This window comes from Chaetodon trifascialis, chromosome 15, assembly GCF_039877785.1.
Source record: "Chaetodon trifascialis isolate fChaTrf1 chromosome 15, fChaTrf1.hap1, whole genome shotgun sequence".
In the NCBI taxonomy this organism is placed as follows: Eukaryota; Metazoa; Chordata; class Actinopteri; order Chaetodontiformes; family Chaetodontidae; genus Chaetodon; species Chaetodon trifascialis.
Genome location: NC_092070.1, coordinates 24,515,263 through 24,531,544, shown reverse-complemented (window position 1 = coordinate 24,531,544; position 16,282 = coordinate 24,515,263). Strand labels below are relative to the sequence as shown.

General features: G+C 45.4%; 1 protein-coding gene across 2 annotated transcripts in view; it reads right to left on the bottom strand.

Moving 5' to 3' along the window:
- The window catches only part of grin2ca (glutamate receptor, ionotropic, N-methyl D-aspartate 2Ca), a 54,573-nt gene extending 51,172 nt beyond the window's left edge, over positions 1-3,401 (bottom strand). Inside the window, exon 1 of one of the 2 annotated variants that reach the window (XM_070981877.1) lies at positions 2,187-3,401. The gene's annotated coding sequence lies outside the window, so the exon portion shown is untranslated. The remainder of the gene's footprint in view (positions 1-2,186) is intronic. The other variant, XM_070981878.1, reaches the window with a different exon arrangement.
- Between the last annotated feature and the right edge of the window lie 12,881 nt (positions 3,402-16,282).

Here is a 16,282-nt window from a genome sequence, read left to right as displayed (position 1 = left end):
ATTAACCTGCAGTGCTGCAGGTACCACTGATGCATCCACCTTCAAAGGTGGAAAATAAAACCAAAGCCAAAAAGTTCCTGTCCTTTGGTCTGTGAAACGATGACCGAGAAGAAGAAGAAGAAAATTTTCTGTTCCATAAAGTTTGGTCCAAAATGTTCAGGCTTTGGAGAGTTTTACGTCTTCAGGCTGATAGAAACTATTAAAACAAACAGTCTGAGAAGGGAACGTCAGTTTGTTTGAGCTGCTCACAGCTCTGAAACACAAAACCAGGAGCAAGAGGTTGGAAGCAGGTGTTTCTGGGCTTTGAAGAAGCTGATTTCTGGTGAAGCAGCTTCCCACCTGATGGTGGTCACCAGGACAATCTGAGGGGTCGTGAGATGATTAACAGGACACAAAATTAGCAGTATGATCTATTAATTCTTGTTTTTTAGGTCTTGGTCCAACTTTAGCTTTTCTCATATGAACCATCAAATAATTTAACCTCTAAAAATTTGAATCAGTTTGTGTAGTAAACGTTTCACAGCTGGTAGACTTCCTCTAAAACCTGAAGATTCAGGTACAGGTGTTCTACACAAGTGGTTTCCAACCTTTTTGGCTTGTGACTCGTTGAAGCTTGTCACAGTTTGCATGTCTTCCAGCTGTAGATTTATCAAACTATCCAGGAGAATTACATGTAAAAGCAGCAAAAATATGTTTTTCTTTCTTCCCGGAAATGGTCTCATGACCCCTGAGATTTATGTTGTGACCCCTACTTTGGGAACCACTGAAGCAAGTGAGCTTCAGCTGAAATGAGGCAGGAGCCTCCTCAGCAGTGATGATACCTTTATCTCAGTCAGACATCAGCACTCTGTGTCACTAAATATCCCTTGTTGATGATCGTTTTGACCCACCGTTGTAGTCTGCGTACGCAGATGAAAGATGCTTTTCCTCCATGAGCCGTGTTACGGCCTCTACAGAGAGAAGTGAGGAGTCGTGTTTACTTTGTGATGAAGGTAAGCCGACCCTTTAAGTTCAGTACTGGACGCTGGCCAGAGAGGCTCAGTTCTTGAAAAGCTGAACTCCCGGTGGATTCCCTGTCTCACTGCATCACGGCTGCCTCTGATTGGACGATCAAACCTATATCTTCCATTAAAGGAAGTCATTAAAGCCTTCTTCACGTCTCTGGGATGAAGAGGCAGTATTCAGCCAGTTATGGACAATCTGATCAGCTGTTCTGGATGAGTTCCCCCTCTGTGTTTAGCCCCTGGTGCAGATGGCTTCTTGACACTTTGTAATGAGGAAACATTGCTGATAAAACATGTCTTTGTTCTCGCTCTGCCCTGCTGCTCTTGTTTTCTGTTATCTCTTTATTTATTGCCCTGAATGTGATTGTTTCTCTGGCTCTTACATCTTAACCGAGCCATCAGTGAAGGTATTTTCGAGCTCATTCTGTTGATCCGCTCTACGTTCCAGCGACATGTCAGTCACTTTCAGCCCGCCTATAACCGATCCCAGACACAACTGTGCTTTTACCAATTCAGGTCTCATTCGCTGCTGTTCTGTATTCATGGAGCCAAAGTGCCAGAACGGATCCTTCAATAATTACAGGAACCTCTCATTTTCTCGCATCCTGAAACGTCACTCTTCAGTGGCAGTTCAATTTCCCATGCAGCGGCGGCGGCGACGGCAGGCGCAGCGCTACCCCAGGTCCGACGGGCAGGTATCAAAGCCCCTCTCGGCTGCTCTAACTGTTTACAATGACGCATCGATCTGCTCTGCTTAATCCCCCGGCAGCTCAGTGAGTTAAAGCAACAGTTCCAGCCACCACACACACCTACAGCAGCCTCAGAAGGCAAACACAGCGTGCTGTCTGATCCCCTGACAAGGACCCTGTCGAGTGCTGCTTTTGATCTGATCCTCTGCGCTCTGATAATTCCTCTATTGACAGTCAGAGGAGAGGAGGAGGAGGAGGAGGAGGAAGAGGACGGAGCTGGGAGTGCTACTTAAAAACTACAGCTCACCTCCAAACACAATGCAAAGATGCAGACAGCATTTCCAGACTTGGTCACACTCAGTTTTTAAAGTGGGAGAGAGCATTTTAGGGTGAATTCTCCCTCTAACAGCGAGCAGACAGGTGTATCGACACTTCACTGAACACAACATCTATCTAAGTGCAGCATAAAGTGGAAGATGAAGGTGATCGTTACCTGTGTTGGCAATCCACATCCAGCCCTGGCTCGTCACCACTCATCCCGTGTCTGCGGCTTCAGCTGTCCTGTTCCTGTTTTCCTTTTTTCCCCTCCTCTCTTTTCTCTTCCTTCTTTCTGTCCCCTTTGGCCCTCTTCTTCTCTTCCTCTCCCTCCCTCGTCCTCTCCCTCCTCCTTTCCTCTTCCTCTCCCTGCACTTGTTTGAGTCTATTTCAGTGGCAGCAACAGAGGAGCCCGCTGCGACGGTGGCATGGTTTCCAGCACTTTGGCAGAAGGTCACATTATCACTCGCTGGTAAAATGGGGGGAGGGAAGAAGAAGAGGAGGAGGAGGATGAACGGCGTGATGGAGGGAGATCGAAGTGAGCAGGTGCCGGAGGAAGAGGAGGAGGAAGAGGAGAAACAAAACAGATTTACAAATGGTGGTTGTCCGCAGTTGCTCTTGCGCTCTTGGCTAAATGTTCCAGGTTAGAATTAAAGTTGAGACAACTACCTCCGAAGAGGCTTTTCAGGCGAGATGTCCCAGAATGCTTTGAGGAGAAACCTGAGCGTGCATACTCATGTGTAAAGCAGTTGCCTCTTTAAGGTCTTCAGCAGCTGCTCAACTCTGGGGAAAAGATAATTCCTGTCTTGGCTGGAGAGCGAGACTTCAGAAAAGCTCCCAAAGCTGCCAGAAACTTACACCGTGTTACATATCAGCAAAACAAATCCTCAACATTCGGTCTCGTCCTTCTCCGTCATGGCCCGATTCGTAAACACACGGACGTACTCCATCTTTGGCCGAGACACCTGTCCGCACTGTGAGTCCCATCTATCACAGGTTCTGCAGGGTGACCCTCGTCTTCATTTCCCAGCCTCTCGTCTTCGCCCTCCTCTGGTGCGAGCGGCGCTGTTGCGGCCGCTCCATCAAAATGAGACTCGGAGATGTGATCCAGCTGCCGGGACGTCGGCGACCAGCGACAGATGGCCGGGGCAGGGGGACAGATGCGAGTCAGCCGCTGGAGTTTGTCTTCTGAAATGTGTCTTTGCTGGGATCTGCCCCCCTGAAACACGCCTTGTTTATTCTGGTCTTCAGTTAACTGCACTTGTTGTCCTGTTGGTCTTTTTTTTCTTTCCCACCTGAGCCCTCTCCTTCCCCGTCAGCAGAGCTTTCACTCTGGCTTCACTGGCCGGCTGTAATCCTGATTCCTCCACTCCATGTCACAGGAAGGGCTTGTGAGCTCTAATCATTATGTAGTAAGGATTTATCCTCTCATTCTCCCTCCCTCCTCTGTTTCCCTCCCTCCACCCATCCCGTTTATTTCCCTCCCTCTGCCGTCGGAGCACCGGCCGTCTTACTACTCTCAACGTCCTACAGCCTCTTTTTCACAGTATAATGCATCATCTTCCTCGCTCTTCTCTGAAGCCCGTTCGTTTGTAAAGTCGTTCCTCTGTATTTTTTGGCGTCCCCCCCTCCGCTCTGTCTTGGCTGGCTTGCTGCAGCTTCCATCAACAGGTTTGTCCTTGAAATGTTCTCTGGGACGAACAGAGTCAGTGCTCGCCTTCCCTCCCCATCTTTGTGCTTTATCTCCTGAGGTATAAGCTGTATGGATCTGTGTACATACAGTATGCATGAATATCCGTGTGTGTGCATGTACGGTATTTAGATTTGTATATTACATATGCATTCGTACGTTAAAGCCTGAACAGCTGCCCCATGACACACATCAGCATCAGCATACATGCCGGCTGGTACGCAGAAGAAATCACTCCAGAAATATTTGTTTGACTTAGTTTGGAAACTGTTGTCATAACAGAGTTTGTCCACCAGAGAGCAGAGACAAGTCTGTCCCGCTCGGTGTGTTCACTACACGGCCAAAATTATGTGGACATCCGAACACGTCATTTAGAAGCTGTGGGCGTTGTTCTGCTGCTGGAACAGCCTCCACTCTTCTGGTTTCATTCAGACATGTTAGTGAGACCACCAACCCTGATGCTGGGCGATAAGTGGTCCATCCCAAAGGTGTTGGATGGGGTAGAGGTCAGGGGTCTGTGCAGGCTCCTTCAGAGTTTTCACATCAAGCTGGAAACACCATTTCTTTATGGACCCTGCTTTGAAACAGCAAAGAGTTTTCCAATATTGTCAGCACAAAGATGGAAGATGACTTTTTCGTTCGATTTCCCTCATCTGGAACTAAGCTTCACAGGAAAAATCCAAGTCCTGGACCAAAAGTATGCAATAGTGTTCGGCCATATTCATCCTGCTGTGTATATCTCATAAGTATACAAACAAGCACAAGCAAAGAGCGACAAAAGTACATTTTTCAATATCAGTATGAAAAACCCGTCCAGTCAGTCTTGGTATGATTGAGTTGTATGTCTGTATGCCGGGACGCGTCTCTTTTTCCTGCAGTCATTTGTAATCTAAGCCTACTGAGGACACTTACTCGGGCCCTTCAGCAGAAAAAAATGAAAAATTCGTCCAGTTTCTGGAGCGTAGTGATTCATTGGATTTCACCCAGTGTCAATAAGCTGCTTGGCAGGACCTGCAGGATCTGAGCCAAACACCTGAAACTGGTGCATTTCCAGCAGTTTGTTGTTATTCAGGAGATCTTTTAGTTTGAGGCAGCTGATCAGAAAAATATGTTCTGTGGATGCTGGAAAACTCAAAGCAGTCAGATGTTGACGCGTCACTGGTGGTGATTAAACCTCCCCCACTTTCATCGACTGCTTTGACTCAATAACACCAAATAAAGACCAGAGTAGCATTTGTTTTGCATTTATTCAGATTTTTTTGTGCCACATTAGGTGTGAAGTTAACCCTCAGATTTTAAGTTAATATCTTCAATAAATGTCTTCTTACGATTCCTGCACGGCTGGATTGTTGTGAAATGAGGCTGTGGCTTTTTATTCAGCTGTTGGGGGAACATGGAGAAAACTCGAGGCTTCCTCATCTGCTGAGAGCTCGTCACCTCAAACTGTCAGTGCCCCCACGTCGACACATTTCAGACACAAGTTGGTTGAGGAGTTTGTGGCCGTTTGTGCGAGGTCAGATGTTCTTTTGGAAAATGAATTTTGATGTGTTTGAAGGGGAAGCTTGTTTAGAAATGATATATTTCATAGATGCAGACGAAGAGGTGGAACAGTCCTCCAGTCACATGTTCTCTCTGCAGCTGCCTGTTTCCAGCTATCAGCCCATTAACATTTAGTTTCCACGAAGCTCACGCTGTGTACGTACAGACTGTGTTCATGGTTCAAACCCTCGCTGTCCCAGTAACAGTTGACTCACTGAAGAACGCGCCGACATGCTGAAAGCAGCAGCTGCTCTCGCACAGCCATCACTGGATAGTTTCCTCTTCACGCACTGCAACGATGCTAAGCTACGAGCTCAGCTTTAACCTTGATTGACCTTGATCATCAGCCACCAAATGCCCTCTTCACCTGTCTACCTGCCCTCCTCTGAACCTCTGTGTTGTTGTCCTGAGTCTGCAGGATGTTAAAGTTGAACTTTTTCAAAGGTCACGCTGGTATTCAGGACATAAAGCAGCACCGAGACTTGACTTTAATAGACCAGCGCTGGCAGTCTGCAGGTGACTCATGTCTGTCTCTGCTTTGTCAAACTCACCACAAACCCGCTGCTTGAAGCTGTTTTAGCTCCGCTTTCCTGTTTGGGTCAGGGACTGATCGCCCCCTAGAGTCAGAAGAAGAGAAACACACCTGCTGATTTGCACGAGAAATCCAAAAACTGCCGTATCTGAGCTTTCTAATGCACTTCGCCTTAATTGTAAACATTTTGGATTTTTAGCCTGCACTGAGTGTACGCCTTAACACTTCACCTGAGACTGTCAGTAAGCACAAAATCATTTTATTTATGCATTTCCAGGTCACATTTGCATATAATCACATTGCCAGGCTGCAAACAATCTCCCTCACAAAGACAATTGCAAACTGTGGCAGAGCACAAAAAGCCATTAATCTTAATTTTTTCTCCCTGTGGATGAATCCCTTGAAAAAATGAATCCATTCTCCCAGGCAGGAGGACATCAGTGGGATTTTATGAGCCTGTCAGGGCTGCACTGAGAGATGTGTCAGCAAGGCCATATTTGTTTCTCTGTGGCCGATGGTGGAGGCTGGGCAGCGTGACCCCGATCGATCGGCGTACCATAATAAATGTCCGCGAACCCCCTGCTTGTGATCAACGGCATATAGAGTTGGCTTTCCTCGATCGATGGGTGATCGATAAGGCAAACAGATGGGACTGTAAAGCAGGAGATAATTACGCATCGGCCGGTCTTGGGTAGGTTTTCAGGTTAGTGCTCGTTGTAGAAGGTAAATGGTGTCAACCAGTAACATGAAACCACAACACACTGACCTGCAGCTAATACTGCTAACGGTACTTCATTCATGTAGAAATACATGGACAACACAAAACGTGCAGATTCACACATTTTCTAAAATTAATTAAGACTTTGCATCTCTTGATTTTATTTTTTGTGCCAAATCTTGTCATTTAAATATAAAAAAAAAAAATCCTCTTGAATAATTAAAGACCTTTTTTGTGATTATAGCAAGTACGTTTTTTTTTCATAGAAAATGACATGAAACTACCACTAGGGGGCACCAAAGTAGGAAACCTTTAAGTGGCTTTGAGTTACTGTAAAACTCTTCAGTGTCTTGCATAAGTACTATTTCTACATTTAATGTGACATCTACGATCTTTTGCTGTGATCTCGACATTAACGGTACAGTCACCTCCATGAATGTTGCCCTGCTTGTTATATTTATATTTATATTTATATTTATATTTATATTTACATGATGTGTAAACTGAAGTTTTTCTGATGATCAGAGGTGGGTGGCTCTGATCTGCTTTCTAGAGGGTGCAGATGCTTTTAAGACGAGTGTAGAAGCACTTTAATCTGCAGAGGTTAAATGGTTGTGTTCACTGTAGTAACGCAAAGCTGTAAAACTGCCTCTAAGTCTTCATTCCTCTAACGACTGAACATCCTAACATGTAGATGGGATTATGATGTGTAAGAAGCATTACTGACCATCGCTAATGGTCCTTCAATTGAAGCCAATTCAGTTTCTCCTCTGGCAGAAGTTCCTCTGACGAGCCGCGATGAGGCTAATCTGTGCAGACTGACACATCCTGCGTACTGTAGGCTGGCATTCACAGCGAACTATACGGCTCGGCCGAGCAGGTGGGCCAGAGAGGAGGAAGTAACACATGTCAGGGGCAGCAGCGGAGGGAAAGGCAGGCATATGCTCTCTCTTTGTGGCCTGGCCTTCCCGCTTCACCGGGCAATATGGCAGAGAAGCACATCTGACCGAAAATAATATCCTCGCTGACGGCGAACACGACGTCATCTGAGCCGTCGCCGTGGCTCAAACTGGTGGCGTTTTCAAACGCGCCGTCCTGTTTTCTGTGTGGGTTTCCTTGGAGCTATTTTCAGGAGCGTTTCTGCGACAGAGGCGGGGAAAAACAGTGAGGTAAAAGGCCAAACTTGGCTGTCGTAGATCCCAAGAGGGAGGCCGAATTTACCCCCGTCGTCTCCAAGTATTGACCAATGGCGTCTCAGCTTACACCCTGAAACCTGGGTCTCTCTGTGAGTCTCTTGGTGCTCTCTGCCTCCTCCACTGCAGCGCTGCTGCTTCTGAATACAGGCTGTGAATCCTCACAAACAAATTTTCACTCTCAAACGTTGTTTCTGGATGAATTGTGATCAAAGCGTTTGATTCATTCGCCCTCTTTGCAGGAATGAACGATATTTGCTTTGTCGACAACACGTGGCAGTGATGATTAATAATAGCAGCCATTAAGTTAGTATTGATTTGGCTATTTTCAGGTCACAGAAGTCCATAAAACTGTGTTAAATTTCAAAGGCGCTTGACGTCGAGGCCTGAGTTTGTCGTCCATCTGTCTTTGGACTCAAGGATGAACTGATTAGAGATTAGAAAAGAGGGTCAAAGGTCACTGTGACCTCTCCAAACACAGTTCTGCCCATAAGACAGAATTGAACTCAAATGTCTCAGGATAAATGTGATAACCTTTTATATCCAGGTTTATGAATTTCCTTCAAAGTGTTGACACATGCGTCAGTCTGGACAGACAGACTGTAAGGCGGTCATCGTGGTTAGGTCTGTAGTTACAGATTAGCATCAGTGTTTACATACATTTACACTTAGTTTTCAGTGTAAACAAACCATTCAACATAAATTGAATGTAGTAGAATTAAAAAGCTCAAAAGGAAAAGGACCAGTACTTCAAACATTTTATTTAACACCCCCCGCCCCCCCTTTGTGTAGGATTAGTAAATTGCTCACATAAAGCAGTGTACATCAGTGCCAGCACAACATAAAACCTGGAGCTCTTCCATCCATCACCATCCAGCCCCGTCATACTTCTGCCATCAGAGTAAATTGGCAGATGCTATCACATAAAAACTGGCTGTAAGCGAGAATAAGAAAATGTAAATGATGTGTAAAGCAAACGCTGTATCGCCCTCATCTGTGATGCTAATCGTCATGTGTTCAGCTCGTGTGGTCGTCTCGAGGCTGTGCGCTGTGCTGTCATTCAGCTCCCCAAGCCTCTTTTCATCCGGCCGGCAGCCTCAGCTGGCGTGATGAGCTCTGAATGCTGGGTCCGCAGGGTGTCCTCAGGCTGTCTGGTGTCTCCGTCCAGCAGCCAGCGGCGTTTCGGTTTGGACCTGAGAGCCTGGACACAACCTGCCATGCCATTAAGCATCTGTGCACTCTGGGAGCTCGTGCCAAGCCGAGACCTGTTGCCCGATGGATGATGCACTCACTGTAAACAACTCGACATCACCGCTGAGGCCGCTGGTCCATTTTCTCCTTTTCCTGCCATATGTCGCCAAAAAAGGAAAACAGAAATGATCCAAACATACAGGAAACGAGGCTCTGCTGCACGCGCGTTTATTTCCTTACATGTCTATCTGCCACCTGCAGCTGAGCTTAGCTTGGCTCTGTGTTCACAAAGCAGTGTACACAGAGCTGATACAGCAGCGTCGTACAATCTGTTACTGATAAACTTCCGTCTTTTCCAAACACGCGTCCCGACGGCAGACACATGCTGGTGTTATCCTGTAACTCACACGATTGCAAACCGGAGGTGAGAGACGTCTGCAGTCCAAACCAATTAGCCGAACTGTCACTGAGTGATAGGAGGCCTGTGTGTTTCTGGGCTGACAGTCACCGCAGCTGATACATGTGATAGGAAACTTAAAGCGCTGCAAACTGGCTCCAACAGCACATCACACCTGCATATAGTCGAGTTTAAAGCCGATTTATATAACCTCAAATCACAGCATGTGCAACTTACCAAAATCAACATTAGGTTGTTTGCAGTTGACGTCACGTCACTCGATCTGCAGATGGAGGGCAGGAAGTGATTTCCTGCTTAGGAAACATTAACACACACTCAAAATACCTGTGTTTGTGTTGTTTATTGTTGCTCAAATCGAGAAACCATGAGGAGCTTTTATTGAGTAGCAAAAGGGTGAAAAATGCCAGAAAAAATAGATAACCGTCTGTGGTCGGGAAGAGCTCGGTCAGATAATGGTGGAAAGGGTTTAACATTCGCTATTGTTTTAAATCTACGGTGATAGGTTTAAAGTAAAAGCTACAAGCAACACTTAAATTTAATTGGGGTTAACAGTTTCACAGAAGACAGGTGATGAGGTAACGTAAGGGTCACCTCCAACAAACGTTCTGATTTTCCGTTAATAACTTTCTCTCATAATTTCATCTAAACTTTGCTCCATCTTGTCCGTTGCGGTTTTCACTTCCTGTCCTCCGTCTGGATTAAATGTCACATGACTGCAATCGACCTATTTCATAATCACACCCACTTTCACTGTGATCAGACAGGTGAGTGCAGGTAGGAGCCCCCGTGCATGAAGCCTGTTTGTGGAACAATGTGACCGTCCTGCTCAGAGCTCTGACATCAGCTGTGAGCCAGCGTCAGTGATGGACCTCATGGTGAAACGCCTCAAACCAAGGCTGGTGTAGAGGAGCAGAGTTTATGAAACAAAGCAGTCTTTTCAGCTCTGATCGATCTTTACTCTTCGGTGTCACATTTGAGCTTTCAGGCCGAGCAGCATCCTTTCTTCCCTTCCCTCAGAGGTCTGATCGAGGACGTTCTCTGCAGACGAGCGGCACTTGTTAGCACCATCCCTGAGACTTCACACACATGCCGTGGCTGAGAAGTGTGTCCTCAGCACCTGTCCTGACAGCTGCTCTCATCGCCAGTGTGTCAGCGCCCTCTAAAGGCCGCTCAGAGAGATAACCTGACACCATTCACAGGCCGTCTGATTTAGCTTTTGGCTTCTAAGTGAAAACATGGAAGCAGAAAAACACATGCCTTTTGGAGGTATCAGAAATGTTCCACAGCTTTCCATGCTCGACATGCAGGGCATCCACCTGCATGGCCCTTTTTTGGCTTTGGTACCACTAGGGCAGGCTTGCCAACCCGTCCTATAATCCACAGGGTGAATAAAAATGGATTTGGCTGGAACAGACGCCCAGTAAGCTGCCTTAAACCAACAGGCAGGCTCGTCCACAACACAGATTCTGTCATTTCACAGGTCACACTTTCTCTGCTGTAACACTAACCTCCAAGTCTGTAAACATGCTATTTAATCCAAAATTAGGTTAAACAGCAGCCTAACCGGCCGCATACGGTCATTCCAAGTACATTTAAGACCAAAGGTTCAGAGTTAAGCGTTTAAATCTGACTGATCACAGCACAGATTGAGTCAGGTGATCAGCTGCACATCAGTTTGACAGTTAAGAGGAAAACATGCTTCCTCACGAGCTCGCTGGCTGAAAGCTTGACGCCTCCCGATCGTGATTTTTCCACCAGAAAAGCAGCATAACTGCACGTTTGTGGAGGACGGAGGCTGTCAGAGTGAGCGAGTGTTTCCTGGCACGGCGTCCTCTCCTGCCTCCGTCTCCAGAGGCCTCGGACAACAGACGGGTCACAGCGAAGCCACATTTTAAATCCGGTGTGCAGATGGACACCAGTAGTGGTTCTAAATCCTGCACCGGGCGGCAGCAGAGAGAGCAGAGAGACCCATACATCATCATGTTGATACTGTGATTTTACTATGAATCACATGCTGGCTGATTGGACCACTTTCACCTGTGATATCAGAGCAGTGTGAGAGACATTTGGCCTTAAAAAGAGCGTTTTTAAGGTAGTTCACGTGCAGAAAAAGTCTGACTACAGCCCCCGTTAGTCACATAGATGTGTGTATTCTTTGAGGTGAGATTAATAATAATTGTGATAATTACAGTAAATTATTGCCTGAAATGACTGTGCAGGAGGATCTTCAGGCGTCTGGATTGTGTAATCTGTCATGTGATTAAGGAGGCTCTGCAGGATTAATGTGTTTCATTTCTTGATATAGTTTCACCGTATTAAAATATTTAGTAAATAAATGTAAAATTTAGATAAAATGTAAGAAGTATCGCAGCCTGCCTCGTCGTTATTCACCCAAATTACAAAAGCACATTTTTTCTAACTACTTTTCTGTTAGTAATTTGGGTTAATCTGCCCTTTAAGTAGTTTGACTTTCAGGCGAGACTCTGTGTGACTTTTCCTACGACTTGTTTGGACATGCTCATCAGTTCTGATGGAAAAATTACTGTTTAACAAAAACGTCTCGTTCAGACGTATGGTAATATTTTAACTCTGCAAAAACAGATATTAGACACCTTTCCTGTATGCTTTCATACATGTGTGGAGGGGATCTTTAAGTTGCAGTGCCTTTAAGTCTCTGTTTCACTGCTTCCATCTACAGAAATACGTATTTCTGTTCCCAAAAACATGTTTTAAGATTTCGGCTGCAGCCGCAAAGCATCAGCTGAGAGCAGCTTTGAAGAAACGTTGGTAGTTTACTGGCTCTCAGACAAATGGGCCTGTGGTTCAGTCAGAGGAGACGGATCCAGAGATCAGAGGATCATTACAGCAGCAGTTTGGGCTGTTTCATTTGTTTTTGAAAGCTTTTCTCAAGAAGCTCTCAGGATCCAGGCTGACAGTCCTGCTTGCCTCAGTCTGGATCGACCTGGCGTCCTTTCTTCATCTCAGCTCTCTGTGAGGAGATCTCTTGTATTTCTTCTCTCCAGTCACTCCAGCAGTGACTCACCCCACTCATCATCAGAGCTCGCACTTCTTCAGCCTGCAACAGATCAAATTAAATTTTGAAGTGGGTTAAACAAGGAGAGAAATCATCTCAGCAGGAATCAGATTTAAGGAAACTCGTGTCTCTTTTTATCCTCCAGATGGAGAGAAGAGTCACTTCCCTTCCAAAGTCCTTGTCCTGACTTCTGTCCCACTCGATTCTGGAGCTCGTTATGTTTTCTCTGACTGAACGTCAGCGCCGAAAGATGTTTCCCGTCCACATTATGAGATAAGTGGGACCAGCTAGGCAGTAGAAGTCGTTGTTATCTAAGAAAAAATGGTGGCTGCTGCGTTAGTGTTCAGCAGCTGCAGCTCAAATGAGGCTTTGACAGCGTGTTGGTGAATCAGGCTCATGGGACGTGTGCTTGTTCTGCTATTAAAATTAACACATTTAAAGGATTGTTGAGCCTTGTGGAGGCACAAGCTCGTGGTTCCGTGTGCGTCTTGCTCATTTAAATTTCAGTGTATTGATTAGCAGTGAGTAATCGATTGATCATTAATAAATTATCAACAAAAAAAAAAAAAATCTGTGGTTCCAGCTCTTAAAATGTGACGGTTCGCTGCACTTTTCTGTTTCATGTCATTGTGGTATTTTTGAGTCAGTTTCAGTATTTTTGTCACATTTTTAATCCAAACAACAGATTAATAAACACCAGTGCGCTCCTTCATCCTCTCAGCCTCTCTTCCTCTTTTCTCCGTCTGTCTCTGCTGTTGTTGATTCGTCGCTTCGTGCCAACAGAGTGCGTTTTCTAACGCTCGCCTCTGCCGTCACCCAGCCCCTCGTCTGACCTTGCATTACCCACAAGGCTGCGGGTCGTCGGCCGTGCGCTCGCCTAATTCCACAAATTGTGGCTGCGGCTGCTGTTCTGTCGAGCCCAGCACTTCTGTTTCCATTTATAGCTCAGTGCTTTTTGGGATTCTTATCATTATTTCCTCTGATAGGCTGAAGGAGGGAAGGTGAGTTCCAGCCCGGCTGCATTGCTAACGACAGCACCTCCACACTGTTGTAATGGCTATTAGACCACAATCGTATTAAGCCGCCCAGAGTGGAGCGAGTGTCGCGCAGACCAGTATTTCTTCTCGCCGTGTGCTTCATGTTCGAGGGTGGGGGCGCCCTGCTGACGAGGCTGAACACACAGCTGATTCAAAGGCAGCTCTGCAGAGAGACTGCAGGACGCTGAGCAGAGAGACGTCGTTTTCCAGCTTTAAAGTCCTGTGGAGAAGTTTTCAAAGATCCCAAATGCGTCTGACTTAATGCGCGTAAAAGTACAAGCTTTGAGTATTTAAATATCCCGTAGCTTCAGTCAAGAACAAGAACACAATAATGCAGAATGTACATGACCCTGTCAGACTGTGGAATAAGATTATTTTAACAACCTGAATGCTACTTTAGAGAAAACAAATGTGGAAAGACTAAATGTTAAATACATTAGAAGTACATATTCAGTGCAGATTTAACTTCAGATTTGCAGTCAAATGTCTAAAATCTGGTGCATTAACCTCCAAAAACCTTCATGTTGTCGTTCATTGACTGTAACGGTGCTGCTGCTGTTGCACCCTTTGAAGGGAGAAAGCAGTGTGAAGGAATAAGACGCCTGTTGTTCTTTACTTCTTGTGTGGAAGTCAAACAGTTGAATATTCTCAATAGTTGATCTGATGTACAAAATGAAGGCTTGAAATACAAAATTCACTGTAACAGCTAAAGAAAGTAAACTTTAAATCATAAGTTCAGCTGTCAGATAAACAAAAGTTTAAACAAAAGTACAATAATAGGATATTTTAAAGCTTTTTGTATATGAGCTACATTAATAAAGTTTTTTGTCCTGACAGTGTAAATGTCAGAGTTAATCATCAGTGCATTGAGTCAGGGGATGAAATCTTCTTTATGCACTTTAAAGGTGATTACGCTAACGAGCTAATGCTGATTACGCTGCATTTCTTCAGGTAACAGCAGTGGCAGCTTCCTTAAAATCAGCTGTGTGGCAGTCGGTTTGTGACAGTTGGTGAGATTATTTGTGGCTTTGTGGAGTTAAAGCTCCTCCAGGACTGAAATGATGCTGCGCTTGTTCCAGTCATGTTCTCATGCTCTCATGCTCTCATTCATTATATATCAGCGACAATAAGACTTCCTGCCCGAGTGCTCACCAGGTCCTCTCTGCATGTCCACATCTGTGTGAGATATTTAGCTGTCTGTCTCCCTCTTGTGGACGGACAGTGTAATTACTGCTTGTTTGGCTGGATTAAGGCGAGTTGGACACGTAATACATAAGCATTCACTTTGATTGATGGTGCTGACGGAGCAGGCGCTGCACAGCTTTTGCCTTTTATGTCCCCCTTTGCACCTGCTTTTTTATAACGAGCAGACCACCACGTTTCTGAAGGAGCTCCTCTTCTTCCTCCCTAAAAGCCTCTCAGCACTTGTTGTGATTCCAGAGTAAAACTTCTCAGAGCGATGTAAATGAAGCTGGCTGCAGATGGCACTTAGCCGGGCCGAGCTCTGCGGCGTTAGCAGCAGATGGTGGAGTGCCGAGCTGATGGATGCACCGTCTAAACCTCCAGACAAGAAACCTGCTGCTCCCCCTCCGTCTGAGACGCTCGGCGAGGGCGAGAGTCTGCAGCTCCCAAACATCCAGCACACACACACACACACACACGCACACACACACACGCACACGCACACACACACACGCGCGCGCACACAATGTTTAAAGCCCTGCAGTAAGAAAAAACATTATGCCGATTATGCAACTGAGAAATGCTGCTGCAGTTATTTATTAAAGAAACAGGTTTTCGTGTTTTTCTCAGGTGACACACACAGAATGTAATTTAATACCTGTTAGCATCATAGTGTGAAAGCATGTTGTTGTGTAGTTATTTATCATGTTTTCAGCAGATAATCACAGGATTTCCTGAATAGGAGGGTCCTCAGGTTGTGCAGACCTCCACCAGAGGTGCACTCTTCGACCGCTGTATGCAGCGAATAAATCTGTTTCACCTTCTTAACATGTGTCCAACTAACAAATGTTCAGACTGACATGAGGTGAACGAGGCAGCTTGGCATCAGAACACACAAACCAGCATGATTTACTAAATATTCACACAGTAAAATAATTGGATCTGTTGTAAGTGTAGAAATCAGAAAACATCATTTTAAGCTCCTGATATAACAGCAGATTAGCACATATTGAAACATCATCTGTCAGACCCAGTGTACAAGAACTCTGATTACAGGCCGTCCGTCAAACAGTCTGAACCTGAAGCCAAACCTCCTTCATGAAGGCCAACGTGCCATCAGACTGATCTGCGTGTTCTGTGGTCACGTGTCCGATCCAGCCAATAGCTGTTGAGATGTCTCATTGTGGACCAAAGTGGTGGACTGGCAGACCGACGTCTCCTCCCCGACAGTCCCGCTGTCAGCGCTCAGTTACAGAACAAACAACAAATACGGTCAGTTCAATTAACAGCAACAGGAAATGAACAAATGCATTAACCAATGAGAACGGCCGATTCATTCCAGCTAATTCAAACTTTTGCCCTTTATGAGATGATGAGCGTCGTACGTTCTGATGAAAAGGATGAAAGTATTCATGTGCACAGCAGTTCTCATTATTGATTAATGGATTATCTATCAAGCACAAATCGTCGTAATTCTCTGGATTCAGATGCGAGGATTTGCTGCTTTTCTCTGTTTTATGTCGCTGTACATTGAACATCTGTTGGTTTTAGATGATGCTGATGTTTGAGTGAACTGAACCCCAGAATCATGTCATATTTTATTCTTTCCATCATCACACATCAGATCAATCAATCATCAATCATCCTGAGGCTACGTACAGATTAGGGATATTTCTGACTTTTAAATAAAATCAAACCTGCATCACAGGTTTTCTTACAGCTCCCTGTAGTGTTATGTAT